Source organism: Physeter macrocephalus, chromosome 21, assembly GCF_002837175.3.
Source record: "Physeter macrocephalus isolate SW-GA chromosome 21, ASM283717v5, whole genome shotgun sequence".
Classification (NCBI taxonomy): domain Eukaryota; kingdom Metazoa; phylum Chordata; class Mammalia; order Artiodactyla; family Physeteridae; genus Physeter; species Physeter macrocephalus.
Window position 1 is genome coordinate 103,311,807 of NC_041234.1, and position 10,660 is coordinate 103,322,466.

The window sequence follows — 10,660 nt, forward strand, 5'->3', positions numbered from 1 at the left end:
ACTACTGAGCCTGCACTCTAGAGCCCACGAGCCACAACTACTGGCCCCGTGTGCCACAACTACTGAAGCCCGCATGCCTAGAATGCGTGCTCCACAACAAGAGAAGCCACCACAACGAGAAGCCCGTGCACCACAACGAAGAGTAACCCCTGCTCCCCACAACTAGAGAAAGCCTGCGCGCAGCAACAAAGACCCAACACAGCCAAAAAAATTTTTTTTAATAATAAAATAAAATGTAGGCCCTATATCAGATGGGCTCCAAGGTCCTCATTTGGGTACAAAAATGGTATCAGAATATCACACCAGCTTCCCCAGCCCCATTCCTGACTTTCATCAACTGACAGAGGAAGAAACCTTGCACATTGGTACAGCTCTAGCCTTTGTGCCACCGCCCACTTAGACAAATCTCCAGGTATTGGCTGACCCTTGACAGAGCCCTTTCCCTACTGCCTTCACCATAGAACATTCCATTAGTGACGGCCCACCACAGGTTGCCCAAGTGTTCTTTCATTGATCTAACATCTGTGGGTGTGTAGTAACATTCCACGCCCTGTGCTACATATGGTGGAAAGGAAACAATGGTGGGCAGGAAGGACACAGTGTCTCTCCTCCCAAAATTAGACCCAGAGTTGGAGACACACGAGTGAACAGATAATAAAAATATATAGAGGTGTGAGTGTGAACATAAGAAAAGGAACCAGATTTCTTCCTGAGGAGTCAAGGCATGCTGCCCCAAGGTAGCAATGTTGACACCAAATTAATACATGTTTTATCATCCATCCAGATATTTAGAATCATCCAGGTGACTACCGCAGATTTGCTGGCCTTTCATCCTGGCATTTGGTACCACTTACACCCACACGTTGGATTCCCAGGCCAGTTAGAACCAAAAGTTGCCAAGAAGGCAATGAAATCTTTTATGTTTCCAAAGATAGAGAGTTAATTAAGGAGGAAAGCAACTTTAGTGTTAATAATCCAGAAATAAACTCCTTCTCTTGGGCCTGTTCTTGTAAATACTTCTGAACTCTTTCATGTGAACAGCCTTCTAATTGCATCTCTGGGACCTAATCCTGGAGGGTTTGAAATGATTTCCCTTTGCAACTTTAAAACCCTTGATACCGTGTCCCCTGGCAGGTGCGATTCCACTCCTTCCCTGGCCGTTTTAATAAATGGACTTTGGGGTGTTCCTCTCCCCATTTACTAAAGGGGCTGCTGCTTTTGAGTTACATTTGGAATTCACTTCGGGTCTCTACGAAATGGAAAGGAAAAACCTACTGCTACTGCATGTTCTGTGTTGATACATGACACTGCTCAGCCCAAGGCTTCTTTCCGGGTGTGGAGTGATCCACTGGAACAAAGCTCCAGGTCAACAGAAGAAAGAAGTTCCTGTAACACCTCAGATGCCTCTCTGCAAGGATACCTACCACTTTGCCCCTCACCTTATAGTTACTTGCGTCCAAGGGTCACCCCTCCCCTGTGCAAGTCAGCTGTGAGTCCCTGCAGGTAACAACAGTGTTTTGGTTTTCCTGGGGTGCTATGTGCCAAGGGCCAATACCTTGTATGAGGAGGTGCTCATCCAATATTTGGCCAACGTCCAAATTTCCAATGTTGCTTTATTGGTCTCTAGATACTGGTTTTTTTTCCATGTATGCAAAACCTAGTATAATTTTTTTTACATCTTTATTGGAGTATAACTGCTTTACAATGGCCTGCCATAATTCATTCTCAAAGTCAGCCATCTTCATTCTTTTCCATATGGCATCAATATTGCTTCATTTTTTTACCGGGTGCTAAAAGTTATACTCTAAACTCCTTAATTCAGAGGAGTTTTCTGTTTCTTAAAAAACATTATATTTGTTCATCTCCAGTAATTTTCATAAAATCTGACTTCTGGCCTTAGGGACCATATGCTTCTCCTGGGGGAGAAAGGAACGGTATAATTGGTTCTTTAATTTACCATACTGGACCATTCTTTAGGGTACAATCCAATCAAGGGGCAACAAGGGTAAATAAAGGATTGTAGTAATTCTTTCTAAGTTTATAAAGAATTTATTTTTACAATTCTTCCATTTTTTTTCCATGAAAAACTTTATATTGACTTTATTGGTTAAAAAATCAAATGTTATTCACCATGATTTTTCATGGTCTATTTTACATGGACCATAAGAAACCAAACATACCTGAAATGAAAGAGCAAGAAGAGTCCTTAACAATTGTCTACTGCCATGGGAAAATGCTTGAGTGGGAAACAGGTCCCAGCATTTTCTACAGTTTGACATAATGACTGTGAAAATAGGCATAGGAATAGGGAACGAGCCCAAATGCTGTTAACGACCATGACTGAACGGTACAATTCTCTGTGGTTTTAGTTCAATTACCTACAGTTTTCTGTGGCTTTCATGTTTTCTCTTTTGATTGGAAAAAAATGCTGATTAAAAAGAGTAATTGTCCAGTGAGAGTCACTTGCTTTAGACAGGAGAAATGAGAGTCTCGGGTGTTCTGGCACAACCAGGACAAGAAATCTGGCCACAGGACATCTAGACTAAGTTGTTCCTTGACTTGAGATTTGGCAAAGACATAGAATTCCATTTTTCAATTACTCTAAAATTTCAGTAAAATCAGAATTCTGTGCATTTGAGAACCTGGCACTCATTCTAGAGTCAAGTAGGAAACGTGGTTTTACATAAGCAATGGATATGCTTACTAGACTTCCACTCCCTTTTAGATGGAACAGTCATTTGGACTCATCGTCTTACAGGGATCCCCTTGCGCTGCTCTAGTTTCTCTTCTCAGTCATTTGCTCTACCCAACTGCCCGTTGCCAACAGTGGCTTCAGTCATCCAGGTATGTTCAAAACCTCTGGTGCAAAAGATTAGACTGCTTTGGTAAAGGGCTGCCAATGCCCTGGATATGAATTTGTTTCAGTGAAAGAAACCTGAACTTTTACATGATGGGTGCTAATTCCTGCTAATTGCTATCACCTCATAATTAGATCGGCAGAAATTTCACTCCAGGGACAGGGGATATGAAAACTGGTAGGCTTAAAAGCAGCCTTCTCAGAGGATTCTGAGACTGGGGACTGTGAGATCAACAGCCTCAGTTTCCAGGCCTCAGTTCTATGAGGGATTCAGAGGGCACAGACAACCACAAATTAGTGCTGTTAGCCACAGGATACAAGACCTGCAGATGCCTGAGGGACTACTATCTGCAGCGACCTGTAGGGCACAGGTGATCTCCAACTAGTATAATGCAAAAAGCAAATGCAGGGTAGTAGTTAGGCTATCGGATAGGATTTCAAGAATCTAAAGTCAAGTAGGAAATGTGGTTTTGCATAAGCAATGGATATGCTTACTAGACTTCCACTCTCTTTTAGATGGAACAGTCATTTGGACTCATCGTCTTACAGGGATCCCCTTGCGCTGCTCTAGTTTCTCTTCTCAGTCATTTGCTCTACCCAACTGCCCGTTGCCAACAGTGGCTTCAGTCATCCAGGTATGTTCAAAACCTCTGGTGCAAAAGATTAGACTGCTTTGGTAAAGGGCTGCCAATGCCCTGGATATGAATTTGTTTCAGTGAAAGAAACCTGAACTTTTACATGATGGGTGCTAATTCCTGCTAATTGCTATCACCTCATAATTAGATCGGCAGAAATTTCACTCCAGGGACAGGGGATATGAAAGCTGGTAGGCTTAAAAGCAGCCTTCTCAGAGGATTCTGAGACTGGGGACTGTGAGATCAACAGCCTCAGTTTCCAGGCCTCAGTTCTATGAGGGATTCAGAGGGCACAGACAACCACAAATTAGTGCTGTTAGCCACAGGATACAAGACCTGCAGATGCCTGAGGGACTACTATCTGCAGCGACCTGTAGGGCACAGGTGATCTCCAATTAGTATAATGCAAAAAGCAAATGCAGGGTAGTAGTTAGGCTATCGGATAGGATTTCAAGAATAATCACCATCCCTTCTAGACCAGCAGTTGGCAAAACTGCAGCATGAGAGCCCAAACCGGCCCACTGCCTGTTTTTGTAGGTGAAGTTTTATTACAGTACAACCGTGCCCATTCTTTTTCATAATCCCTGTAGCTACTTTTGTGCTACAATGGTAGAGGTGAGTAGTTGCAACAGAGTCCTATGGCCTCCAAAATCTAAAATATTCCTGATGACAGAAAAACTTAGCCAACCCCTGTTCTAGATCATAAAGGAAAAAAGTTGGAAGAAATAATCCTGAAAGGAAGCCAGGATAAAAGGGAGTTAAAGAAATCCCAACCTACAGTGTTGAAGCTTAGTAATAAAAGAGCTTAACATAGAGAAAGAAGGGCCGGGGAAAACTGTATATTCCTGGACTATGTATGAGGATATTTCTATAAGGGTTGATTCTGGATCATCTAAGCTGATGTTGGCAAACTACACCCTGCCAGTCAAACCTGGCTCACCATGTGTTTTTGTAATTGAAGTTTTATTGGAACACAATCACACCCAGTCATTTATATATTTTCTATGACTGTAGCATCATTACAAAAAAAGAATTCAGTAACCGGCTAAGACATTTAACTCTTCATTTATACTCAAGCCCCCTCCTCTTCTGGTCTTTCCCAAATTGTAAGACCTCTGAATCAGCTTTAAGGGCTCTTTATCTCCATCTTAGATTTGCCTACTGTTCTCCAGCTGTTCCAGCCTCATTTCCAATCTTATCATCCAATATTCCCAGTAATCTGCAAGGACAAATAAAAGGGGCTTTATCTTCAGGCAATATTTTGGCTTCATGATTACATGCCATATCCCAAATCACGAGTAACAGAGTATATTTGAAGTTTTAAAATTTAGTATCTGCTTAAACAAAATTTTCCTCATGTATTGATTAATGAATTAATGCTATGTTGGAAGGTCTCCAGTGACATGCCCAGGGCCATGTTTTGTCCAACATTTTTATCAAATGACCTCGATAAAAACCCAGAAGACACATTTGTCAAATTTTTGATGACACAAAGAAAGTAAGAAGTGCTTAGGTAAAGTTTCAGATACCAGAATTAGCATTCAAAAAGACCTCAAAAGGAAGGGAATTCTGAGCTAAACTGAACAAGAATGAGCATCGCTTAGCAAATGGTAAAGTTGAGCCTTGAGGTTGAAAGAAAATCAGCTTTACAGTTACAGGAAGTGGACTAACTGGTTTGAGAGTAGTTTGTGTGGAAAAATCAGGGCTAGTGGACTTACTTCCTTGTTAAGCATAATACTACTAAAAATAGCTGGCTATCCTAGGATGACTTACTAGAAGAATGCTGCCACAATCTGTAGTTTCTCCATAATGGACACTGGTCATCCCATGTTTTCAGAAGGGTGTCTGGTTCAAAGGGCCACTCTTCAAGAGTACACGGGGGAAAAAATCAAGTATATTCTCAGGAGTAGTTCTGGGTTTGTGATTGAGAGGTCTTAGAACTAACTATATCATCTGAGTTGAGATGGAAAGACTACAGAATGCTTAACTTGGAAAAAAATACTCCATGAGGTTAGTGTCATTAGTGAGTTTCTACGGTAATACTAAGTCCCACACAGGGTTTGAAGGGTTTCCTAGGACTTGAGACTTTCAAGTGGTAAAACCAAGAAAGTCTGCGACAAGCCAGGATGATTGGTTACCCTACACTATGCTTCAGCCACACTTATCTGCTATCTATTCAGCCAACAGTTAAACCTGTTCTTGCCCTAGAGTCTTAGCACTTGTTGTTCCCTCTCCCTGGAACTCTCTTCACCTAAATTTTCACGTAGTTCCTTTGTGTCCTTTTGATCTCAACTCAAACATTACCTTCCTTGAAAGCTAACATCTATTGTATAATAACAATCTTGTTCCAGCACTCTCTTTCATATCACTGTTTCCTTCATAACAGTTATTACTATATCAATTGCTTTATTTGCTACTTCTTGTTCTCACTATCATCCCAATAGAGTATAAGTCAAATAAGAAGGTAAGCCTTGTCTCTTTTTGTTCATTGTTGTATCCTCGGCAACTTTAACAGAACTAGACACATGGTATGAACTCAATAAATATTTGTTGAATGGACAAATGAATGAATGAATCTGCCTGACTATAAAGCCTATATAGAATTCTCTCATAGACAGACCAAAAAGCTCTGAGAAAAATATCCACAAGATAAATAAAATCCATGTACTTAGTAAACTTTCAGATTAGGCCACACAGATCAGGACGCTATAGGGATGGGTCTAGTAGAATCTGACTACAAGGCAGGAAAGCTGCTGTCAATTAGGCCTTATGAGATTGCTACGTAAGTACTGTCTACACCCAGGAGATCTGAGTCTGGGCTGTTTGCACGCTCTGTGCTGTGCTCTTGAAGTGGAAAAGGTCTATTTTCACCTTAAATCACATGATTCTCTGCCTCTGGTCAAACTATCATCAGAGCCTTTAAGAAATTTGAAATTAAAAGATTGAGAGAAAAGATAACTATGGTCTCATAGCCAACTTCCCTTTTGGAAATATTGGCTATAGACTTTCTTTCTATTATGAACTCCCAGATGATATGGTTATTTTCTCCCAAGATTCTGGTCCATTCCATCATAATAAAGTCCACAGCATAATTTCCCCTCAATGCTTCTTTAACCTTCTGAGAAAAGAAATTGTCAGCAAGGCAAATCCCAAATTTATAAGATGCCTTGCTTTTACCAGACTGAGACTTCCATCAAATGCCTGGACAGCTGAAGCTTTCCATTCCTACTGTAGCTTGCCTCTATGCCAGTTCCGTAATCTTCATTAGGGAAGCATCAACCATGTCCTCCATGAAATACTTCCTTGATGGCACCGCAATTTCTTTCAATTTGTATGCTACTACAAATGTTCATCATCTTATTCTCCTTCACATTTTGTGAATTTCCATAGCTTTAATATATTTTTTACATATGGGTGTGAGAAGGTCCCTAGGATAGAATCACACAGAAGATTCTTGAGGAATGGATATCTCACATAAGCAGAACCTTACCATCAACCCTCTGTGGAAGGAGTGACCCACAAAAGCCTGATATGAAGTGACTATCTGGGTGAAAGTTCTCCTTTTCTGTTGTCTTTCTACAGAGCACTGCTCTGTCAATCGATACATTTTTTTGCACCAAGAAATTGACAAGTGGGCTTCCCTGGTGGCGCAGTGGTTGCGCGTCCGCCTGCCGATGCAGGGGAACCGGGTTCGCGCCCCGGTCTGGGAGGATCCCACATGCCGCGGAGCGGCTGGGCCCGTGAGCCATGGCCGCTGAGCCTGCGCATCCGGAGCTTGTGCCCCGCAACGGGAGAGGCCACAACAGAGGGAGGCCCGCATACCACAAAAAAAAAAAAAAAAAAAAGAAATTGACAAGTAAAAACTTCAGGAAAAAAATTGTTCAGGGTCAGATAGCCAAAAACAGATAGTATGATTAAATGCAATATAAAAATACCTGAATGGAAAAATCCATTTAGTGAAAGTGACATCAAGAGCTTTTATTTCAGCAAACATCTTTCAAGAGTTTCCTCTGTGCAAGGTAGAGTTCCAAAGAAAACGGAGATGACTCAGATATGGTCGCTAAATCAAGGGGCTCACAGCTTCCAAAATGTACACTCAGTCTTACTTCCATTATACAGGGTCAAAAGTCCCTCAAGTTAAAAAAAAAAACTAAATAAAAATTGAACTCACAGTCATACCTGGGAGAGAATTGGATTGACAAACATAGCATATCTTTGGAAGACCCAGTAAACACAAAATTAAGTTATACAATCATACTATGATGTAAATTTTGATCCCCCAAATTCCTCAATATAAATTCTTTGTAGCACTACCTGAACATTTAACTTGCTATCAGAAGAGAAAGTAAATGAAGAACTGCCCAGACAGAAGATAGTTTCTCCTTGGGGAAAACCAGCCCTGGTTCCCAACCACCACCATATTTACTGACAGAATCATTGCTATAGGGAACATTCACTGAAATGCTCATTAACCAAGTTAGGAGGACAGTGAACATTATTTTAATGAGCTAAATATAGCAGATGTCTCCTCCTCCTCATTTGTTTTCTCTCTCCCTATTTGCATTAGGCAACTTAATTACAAAGCAGGGATATCTCCTGAATCCCCAAAGTGGAAACTGTTCCTCAAGTCTGAGGTTATAAGTTCTTAAACCCACCACAAGATTATCCAAATTTCCAAAGTTCCTTCTTGCATTTGAATTGTGGCTTCTTTTAATACCACCTAAATATTTTTGGTCTGTAAGTAGACTATACACTTTTGGCAAACACCAATACTTTAAAAATATCTCAATGTATTCAGAAAGGACATCTCCTCAATTTATTTTTCTGTGGCTGGGAACAAAGTAACAGAATTTTGGACACCTCTAGAAGAAATATCATTCTAATATTTGCACAGGCAAAGAAAAACTGCATGTCGTGAACTGGCAACTATATTATTATTATAAGGCTAGAAAATGAATTTTTTTATTGTTTTTTAGACACCAACCTTTCATGGTAGCCTTATTACAAGCCAACTCTGTGTAAATAAAAGAAAAAGATATTTAACAAGTAGAAGTAAATGTGCATGATTCACCAGCACAGTTAACTCAAGATTTTCCAACCTTATAACCACAACCGATAGGAAGATTTATCACCACAGCTGCCTGCGTTAAACCTCTTTTCCTTGCAGTTGAAGGAATCAAATTTCTTCTTGGAGATTAGTCATTTGTGGGGGTGTCGCCAACTGCAAAATGCTTCTGTTATGAATGAGGTGCACTTCTCTGTTACTGTCCTCCAGCCCTAAGTCAGTGAGTAATTTTCATCTCTTGATATGTCTTTTCCCACCTACCATCAGGAACAAATTTTAATGACTTACACAGTCAAACTTTCTTTAGCTGTCACGCAAACTGAAAACTTCAGATGGTATTGTTTCTGGTAACATGATAACCTTACAAGGAAAGGTAGGATGAAATAACATTTCAGCCCATGTTTACAAGGATGAAATCTAAGCTGCAGGAAAGGCCTATGTGGGGTGTGAAAGCGGGAAGGGAGCTAAAGTTTCTTGGGTGGTATAATTGTGCCAGGCACTGTGTTATGTTCTTTATAGAAATAATCTCATCTAATTCTTGGAACAGTCCTGCCAGAGGCTAGGTGATATTCTCATTTCACGAATGAGAAAACTGAATTTCTCAAGATTATGCAGCTTGTTAGTGGCTGAACCAGAATTTAGACTTTGATCCAGCTGACTCCCTTGCTTTTGCTCTGTATTTCAACATTCTGCCTATTGAGCATGAAGAATTACCTAATTATATGCAGCACTAATATAACTATACAATAAGGAGAGATTTGATTCTGTGTCTAAATAAGAAAAACATTTTTTAACATCTTTATTGGAGAATAATTGCTTTACAATGGTGTGTTAGTTTCTGCTTTATAACAAAGTGAGTCAGCTATACATATACATATGTTCCCATATCTCTTCCCTCTTGTGTCTCCCTCCCTCCCACCCTCCCTATCCCACCCGTCTAGGTGGTCACAAAGCACCGAACTGATCTCCCTGTGCTATGTGGCTCCTTCCCACTAGCTATTTTATATTTGGTAGAGTATATATGTCCATGCCACTTAAAGCCAAAGGAGTCTTCAATGGGCCATCTGTTTTACTCCCTACTGAAAGCACATAAAACTGACAGGGCTCTGTCTTTTTCCTTCTTTTATTTTTAAACACTTCTGGAAACATGCATTCCAAAATTTGCCTTGTCCCTCTTCACAATTTCTGGTAACTGTTGTCTTCATGAAATCCTTTTCTCTAATAAGATTTTCCCATCACCCTTTAAGCTCTTGTTTGGAACTATACAGAGATGGCAGGATCTGCACATAGTAAGTTTCTGTCATTTGAAAATGGATGTCAGAACAATTAAACAGAGTGAGATTTCAATAAATCCACCAGTTGCTTGGTTTATTTCATGTCATTTTGGCTAGTGATGTTTTTCCATTGAATTGACTGATAGCTTTAGCTACATATACACTGTCTAATTTAACATGCATAGGTGGTATTAATATGACATATAAGAACAACAACCAAAAAAAAAAAAAAAGGTTGAGAAGATTACTCTACCCAGCAAGGATCTCATTCAGATTTGATGGAGAAATTAAAAACTTTACAGACAAGCAAAAGCTGAGAGAGTTCATTTAATTGAGATTTATAGGACATTCCATCCAAAAACAACAGAATTTACTTTCTCCCCAAGTGATCATGGAACATTCCCCAGGATAGATTATATCTTGGGTCACAAATCAAGCCTTGGTAAATTTAAGAAAATTGGAATCGTATCAAGTACCTTTTCCGACCACAACACTAGGAGACTAGATATTAATTACAGGAAAAAATATGTAAAAAATACAAACACATGGAGGCTAAACAATACACTACTTGATAACCAAGAGACCACTGAAGAATTCAAAAACTACCTAGAAACAAATGAAAATGGAAACATGATGACCCAAAACCTATGCGATACAGCAAAAGCAGTTCTAAGAGGGAACTTTATAGCAATAAAATCCTACCATATGAAACAAGAATATTTGCAAATGAAGCAACTGACAAAGGAGTAATCTCCAAAATTTACAAGCAGCTCGTGCAGCTCAATAACAAAAAAGCAAACAACCCAATCCAAAAGTGGGCAGAAGACCT

At 40.0% G+C, this 10,660-nt stretch overlaps 1 pseudogene; it reads left to right on the plus strand.

Moving 5' to 3' along the window:
• The first annotated feature begins 283 nt into the window (after positions 1-283).
• LOC112066118 (olfactory receptor 13H1-like) overlaps positions 284-10,660 on the plus strand; it is a 13,000-nt pseudogene continuing 2,623 nt past the window's right edge.